Source organism: Oreochromis niloticus, linkage group LG5 (assembly GCF_001858045.2).
Source record: "Oreochromis niloticus isolate F11D_XX linkage group LG5, O_niloticus_UMD_NMBU, whole genome shotgun sequence".
Lineage (NCBI taxonomy): Eukaryota > Metazoa > Chordata > Actinopteri > Cichliformes > Cichlidae > Oreochromis > Oreochromis niloticus.
The window spans coordinates 594,948-602,142 of record NC_031970.2 but is presented as its reverse complement, the minus strand read 5'-3'; positions in this window follow the sequence as shown (position 1 = coordinate 602,142).

The window sequence follows — 7,195 nt, the reverse complement described above, 5'->3', positions numbered from 1 at the left end:
CCAAAATATTGATGTAACACAGTCCAGTGTCTGTATAATGAACTTAGAGCATAGAAACAAAGTCTCAGTCCCATCACACTAGTATTGATCCGACACCAATACCAGCGTTGGGATCGATTGGCCACCTTTAAGGTCCAATTCATGCCTTTATTGAACAACTAATTCCTGCCTGTTCAAATGAAGTTCCTGCAGAAGCTTTAAAAGGAGCAACATTTCAGTCTGTCACACTAACACATGCTGGAGCAGCTGTTCATATTTAACATGCACATGTTGTTCACAACCAAACAAAGCGCTGCAGTTCTCCCTCTCTGTGAAGCAGCACAGTTACATGGAAAAGATAAAGCCTACAGTGGACAAGCTGCTGATCTCAGATCTGTAGCTGATGACAGAGAGCACATGTGCCTGTGCATTTATTAACACTGGGAACTGTGGGAACCAGTAGAAGAAGAAGGCTGCTTGATGATATTAAGGTAAGTGTGGAAACTTCTTCACACTGAGCATTTAAAGCCTGCTGGCTGCTCATGTTGTGAGTGTGTGTGTCCTCACTCATCAGGAGTGTGTGAAGCTTTCATGTGCATCCATCTGTTCCTGCATCAGTGTGTGTGTCCTCTATGAAAAGCTTGAGAGCTCCTCAGACCGTGCACACACACACATGAAGACCAGGCTGTGTCACAAAGTTTACACGTTTGATCCGACTGTGTGAAGAACACAACATGTGAAGCTTCAGCTTCTCTCAGTGTTTAAACACACTCACAGGCAGCCATGTGACTACCAAGCTTCAGCCAATCAGAACAAACTGGAGCAAAGTTCAACATGTTAGAAGTTAGTTTGTGCCCAGTGTGCATGTTTCATGAGTGCTGTGATAACTCTGTGTGTGCATTTATTGAAATGGCTTTAAGAAGCTTTGTTTCACTTTATTGGCAGCAGTGTTGTGACTGCACGAGCTGTGACTGAAAGGATCAGGCTGAAGGTACGAACGCCATCCGTGAGCTTCCTCTGAAGGGCGTCTGGGTGAGGCGTCCGACTGGGAGGAGACCCCGGGGCGGACCCAGGACACGTTGGAGAGATTCAGTCTGTCGACTCATTGGGGAACGCCTCAGCGTCCCAGAAGAGCTGGAGGACGTGGAAAGAGGTGTGAGCGTGTGCGCTGAGACCGCCGCCCCCGTGACCCTGACCGGGACGAGCAGGTGTATGAAGAGGGGCGGGGCTTAGTGAGGCTCTCTGAGTGGATATGATTGGCGTTTTACAGCCACAGCACCCTGAGCAGCTCCGATCTGACATCATCTCTGAAAATCAATCAATAATCAATCAGCTTGTTTGATTTTCACTGTGAACTTTGTTTCAAAGATGGAGGCCACGCTGCTCTCAGAGGACTGTGTGTGGTTGTGGTAAACGTGTGAGCTGCTGCTGGTTCTTCCTCACATGTTTGACATGTTTCCACCTTTTTCACAGATGTAAACGGCTCCAAAAGGCTCGAGTGGTTCTGGATTTGACAGCACGAGGACTTTATGTCTGCTTCCAAACAGAAATGAATGGTGGCAGCAGGATTTCTGTCTCTACTTGGAGTTTGATTTTGGCTGTTTGCTTTGTGTTATGGTTTCTTTCAGTCCATGTCACAGATCCAGACACTGCACATCCCGCTGACTTCACTGAGCTACATGAGTTTGCTTATTTTACTTTTGTTATAGAACATTTTTGCTAAGCTATCATATCTGGCCTCCTCCCTTTGGTCCTTCCCATGAGCTGTCAGATATCAGGATGTTTCTATAAAACCAATTCCTGTAGAAATGACATCATTACTGTGGGAATATTGTCAAATCTTCCAGCACGACTGGATTCACAGAGGAACACGAGGAGGAACTTTGTTTGCTGTGAACTCACCAGAACAGGAAACTGATGACATCCATGAGCTGCTGTAATCCTGAGAGCTGATTTCAAAAAGCGTGAAATGTCCCCGACGCTCAGACCTGACGGGTCTGTGGACTGTTTGAAGGAAGCGTGGACTGTGATGTTCTCCTCACTGAAGCAGATTCAAACTCATATGGACACAGAACACAACCATGATGTCAGCGTGACCCAGGTCTCATTGCTGAGTGACATTTCCTACTGTTTAATGGTCAGTGAACACGCCACGGTGATGTTGATGTGGGCGTGGCAGCCACACACTGCAGCTGTGGATTTTCCTCTGTGTGCTGGAACTTTGTTTCAAAGTAGTTATGATGAGTTTATAAAAATGTGTGTGAGTGAAACTGATGAGTGTAATGTGCTGTCAGAGTGAGGAGTCACTTTGAAGCTGTGTCCAGGAGTTATTGTGATCACACAAACTCCTCTGGTGAGTTGGTCTGATGCACATTCATGGTTAGTGCTGCCCTGTTATACCTCAGTAACACAACTGCTGTGATGTTCACTGTCAGCCATCCTGTAACGTATGAGTGAGATTATTAGTAGATTATTAGCTCTCTGCCAGCAGATTAGAGGCTAAGCAGGCCTGAGCACTACAGCTGGCTGTGAGTACAGATGTGTAACAGCTGCATGAACTTAAACATCATCAGATATTTGAAACCAACCGTTTCTGCCACAACAGAAAAATACATTTTCTTTGCTGGATTTGATTTGTTTCTAAATCTATGTCAGCTCCAGATATCAGTGATCGGTCTCATTGATTACTGATAATCGTCCACATCAGTCCGTCTTTATTTTTAAGGCTGCTGATATTATGATAAAGAAGCTCAAAGACTTACTGACACACAGAGGCAGCTGTCACAGCTGTTTGAAAACCTGAGTTTGTGGAAGAACTTTGCAGAAACAAAAACACAGCTCAGTCTTGGATTCAGATTTGACTTCAAAGCGACACTTTCATCGGGAAGTTGAAATGAGACGTGTTTAATAAACTGGCACATTTCTTTCTCCTGTTTTTACAAAGCTCTCATTTTGGTGACGTCATCAAAGAAAACACACCTTTCACTTCCCCCTGATGGTTTTTGGGCTCTGACTATTTCCTGGATCCTTTTAATGGACTTAAAGTGGCCACGTTGTGTAACACGGATCCTTTCAGCTCCTTCTGGAGATGATTCCAGGAAAAAGATGGAGCTCATTGAAAAGACTCTGAGCACAAACATTAAAATCCTGTGAGAGCGAAGCCTGAACTGATTCTGCTTTTTCCTCATGAATGTTCACAGATAAGAGGAGAGATTCAGAGAGGAACCAACCAATGTGAAAGTGAGAGACAGACGGAGACAGCAAGGAAGGAAAGTGAAAGGTTTTCAGGATCAGACGAGTTCAGGTGGATTCATAAAGAGAGATCAGCAATAAAAGGAATGAAGTGTTTCGTCAGCTGGAGGCAGAACCAGCAGCTGGACTGTTTCCCCACAGCTGGACTCACAGGTGAGACACCTGCAGCTTTACTGACACCCAGTGGACGCAGCAGGAAACTGCAGCAGCTCAGACAGTAATTCAAGTGTTTATTCAGGGCTGCTGTGGCTCATTAAAAACTCTGAAATTCAAATAAATGAAGGTCTTCAAATGTCTCATATTTCTCTAAAATCACTAAATTTAAGTTCATTTTCAGACTGGAAGGAAAAATGAAGACAAGAAGAATTTTTTCAGTCAGTTTTTAAAGTTTCACTCGCTCAGCGTCTCTCCTCTTATCACCGCTGATCAGACACATTTATTTATTTGAAGATGCAGTTAGCGGCTGACACGCTGATGATGCTCAGTAGATCTGATCTTTGTATCTGGATTTATTTGACAGGGACAGAGTTCATGTTCATGGACATCAGGATAAAAACAGAAGATGGAAACCTGCCAGATTTGAGCTAAACTGCTCATTTCCATGTGTCGTCCCTGGGCAGGTCACATGACTCTATCCAACATACAAAGACACACAGACACACAAGAAAAGCCAGAGAAACAAAGACAAATCCAAACAATCCATCATACTGAGTTAAAGTGATCACAGGTCTGCTTTGTTGGAGATGAGCCTTCAAAGTGGAACATGTGGACTGTTCCTTTATTACTACCACTGAAGGCCACGCCCCTCTGGTCATGTGATCATGTGGTTTGTAGGAACGCTCCTCTTCCTCAGAGGATCCACCTGTGCTTCCTCTCCTCTCTCCTCCACCTGTTACAGTGAGGGAACGTCCTCCATGATGGAGGAGCTGCTGGAAAGTGCTGAGAGTTTCCTCCAGAGTGAGACCTCTGTCACAGTTCAGAGGATCTACGGCAGCAGAGACCTTCATGGACACTAAAAGTCTCAAACACACAACAACATCATCACACTGACTCCACTCTGACATCACTGATCAATAATCAAAGAACACACAGATCAAACTGATTGATCAGCCATCAGAGGAGTCGGATCAATGGAGCTGCTTCTGTTCCTGATGTCCCCTGTTTGATCCTGGACCTGAACTCTCCCTGCAGAGGAGACACAAGACAGTCAGACACAGACACACACACACACACACACACACACACACACACACACACAGACAGAAACCAACCTTTTACTTTGAGGAGCACTGTTTTAACTTGGATGACCTGAGTGTTCCTCCTCAGGTTACAAACATATTCTCCACTGTCTCTCTCTGTGGGGTATTTCAGGGTCAGACTGAGGTCTCCAGTTTTCAGCAGGTCTTCATTCATCTTCGTTCGGTCTCTGTAAACCTGGTGCTGTTTGTGAGGCCGGTCAGAGCCGTTCTCATACACGTGAACAGTCCTGTATGGGCCATAGCGTTGCCACTCCACTTCAGCATCTTCAGGCAGGTTTTGTGTGGTTTTGAAGGGCAGCTGGACAGACTCCGCCCCCTCCTCCACCTCCACCTGACAGACTGAGAGGACAACAAACACAACATGAGCTGTACAAATTGTGATTGGTGTTGACAGAGCAGCATCATGTGACTCTTGTTCTGCACTAAATGAAGTGATGGAGTGGCGCCTCCTTCAGGCAGAGAAACAGCTCATGGAGAGAAATAATTATTAGAGCAAAAACAAGAGTGGAGCTGCAAATAAGGCCGAGAGGAACGCTGCAGAAAACTGTTCATGTGTGAATTCATCACTTCATAGATTTATTTGAGCACTAAAATCAGAGCTGCTTCTATTTCTAATATGACAGCTGTACATTAGAGCTGGAACACTTTAAATGTGAGCCATGAAAACATGATACTCTACAAGTGCATTCAGCTCTGACACTGTCACATCATGAAGGAGACGTGGAAATCACTTTGTTACACAAATCAAAGTCAAATCAATTCTATTGATGGAATATTGTGTGATCAATAGACTGATCAGTTTCTAATCTGTCATCTATCAGCTGGAAATCCAGCAGTGTCAAACAGACTTGGCAGCAGATTAGGACCAAACACAAACACATTGAGACTTTTTCTTCATCAGCAGTTGCAGGTAAATTGCAGCAACAATGCGACTCAGACAGTTTCTCTATAACTGCAGGGCTTCCTGCGCTGCTGTTAGTCAGATACGGATCAACAGGTTGTGGATAGAAAGCAGATTCCTTCAGCAGAGGATCCATATCACACTTGAAGCATGTCGTCGGGAAACAATCAGTGAAAATGGGACACTTTGAGCCAATTTGAGCCTCAAACTCTGAACATAACCTGCTGCAGACCAGCTGATGTGTTCAGTTACCATGGTGAGGAATTTCACAATAAAGGAGGCGTACGCTCTGTCTTTTCCCGGCCCGACGCTCTGGGACATTTTAGACAAGTTTCCTGGCAGAATACGATCCCGTCCGGAGGCCGACACCATCCTTATCCACATGGGCACAAACCGGATTCCAAACAGTGCTCCCACTTCCTCAAACTGGACTTTGTGTGTCTTTGTGAGGCTGTGAAACAAGCCCACCGTAGTGTTTGTATCTGCGGCCCCACTCCCACCTGTGGCCGTGGGGCGTTTGGGCGGCTGCTCGGCCTCCACACCTGGCTCTCCTCTGTGTGTGACTCCCACAGCCTGGGCTTTAGGCACACTGCAGGCGAAAGCACATCAAATCCGACTTTTTTGACGCTATGCGACCCATATCCAATCATGGTATGACAGTGCGAGCAGCACAAATCCGATATTTTGAAATCCGATCTGGGTCACTTTCGGAGTGAATCTGATGTTTTAGAAAGCGACTGCTGTTTGAATGGTCATGTCGCATTAAATCCGTCTTTTATTTCACTGAGACACAGCCTCACAAAGACACACAAAGCCAATTATCAGCGACGGAGAAGACATCGTGAACGCTTTCTGGCCATCCCGTGTAGATGTTAGTGAAACTGTTGGGAAGACAATGTTGAAGAAATGGGAAAAAAAAACATCGGAATTGAGCATTAAGACCTGCAGTGTGACTGTAGCCTAAGAGGCAACTTCAATGTTTTCTGGGACAGGAGGCATCTTTCTGCAGCTCCACTTCAACTAATTAGGAGCCAGATACTCTGCTAACAAATCAGCAGTGTCCAAATTCAGGGGCTGCATCCTTCAGCGGACACAGCCTTCACAGTCTACATGGGCCAGGTCCTCCGAAGACTGAGAAGGCTGTGATGTGATATGGGACGGTCTAGCCTTTATATTTGTGTCACCAGCTGTCTCGGTGGAGTTTAATAAACTCAGCCGTCTTCTCCTTGCTACTTAAAACAGTAATTCTCAAACTGGAAAGTGATGGTACAGGGGGAAATCTCAGCTTCAGCTGGACTCGGAGCCTCTGGAGACATTTTGGATATTCCAGTCATAATAACTAACAGGACAGTTTGTGCAAGGTGGAGAAAGTCTGCTGCATCATCCCATTGATGAAGCATTCAGCTCCACCCTACAGTTTCTCTGCTGCCTCCATCCACCTTGGTTCACTTTGCTCTTGTTGGAGCTCTGAATAGTCAGGCTTTTATTCTGAAGGATTTTACAACTTCCCATCAGCTTGATTTGATGTTTTGAACAGAAACATGATGAAATCTGGAGAGGACTGTCTAGTCTGTGAACTCTGACCCCACATATGATTGTTTCAGTCAGCCCAGAGAAAGTGGCTGGGTGGGTGGAGCTTTGGCTTCAAATGCTCCCCTATTAAGGTGGATGAAGGGTGTAGTTTGGAGGTGCTGCTTGTTAAAGTGTGAAACAGCTCCTATCTGTGCAGGTATCTCCGCCCTCCTAAGACTCCATCAGAGTTGGAGCTGAACTCTCAGATGTTTCCTGCTCCATGGTTCTTATG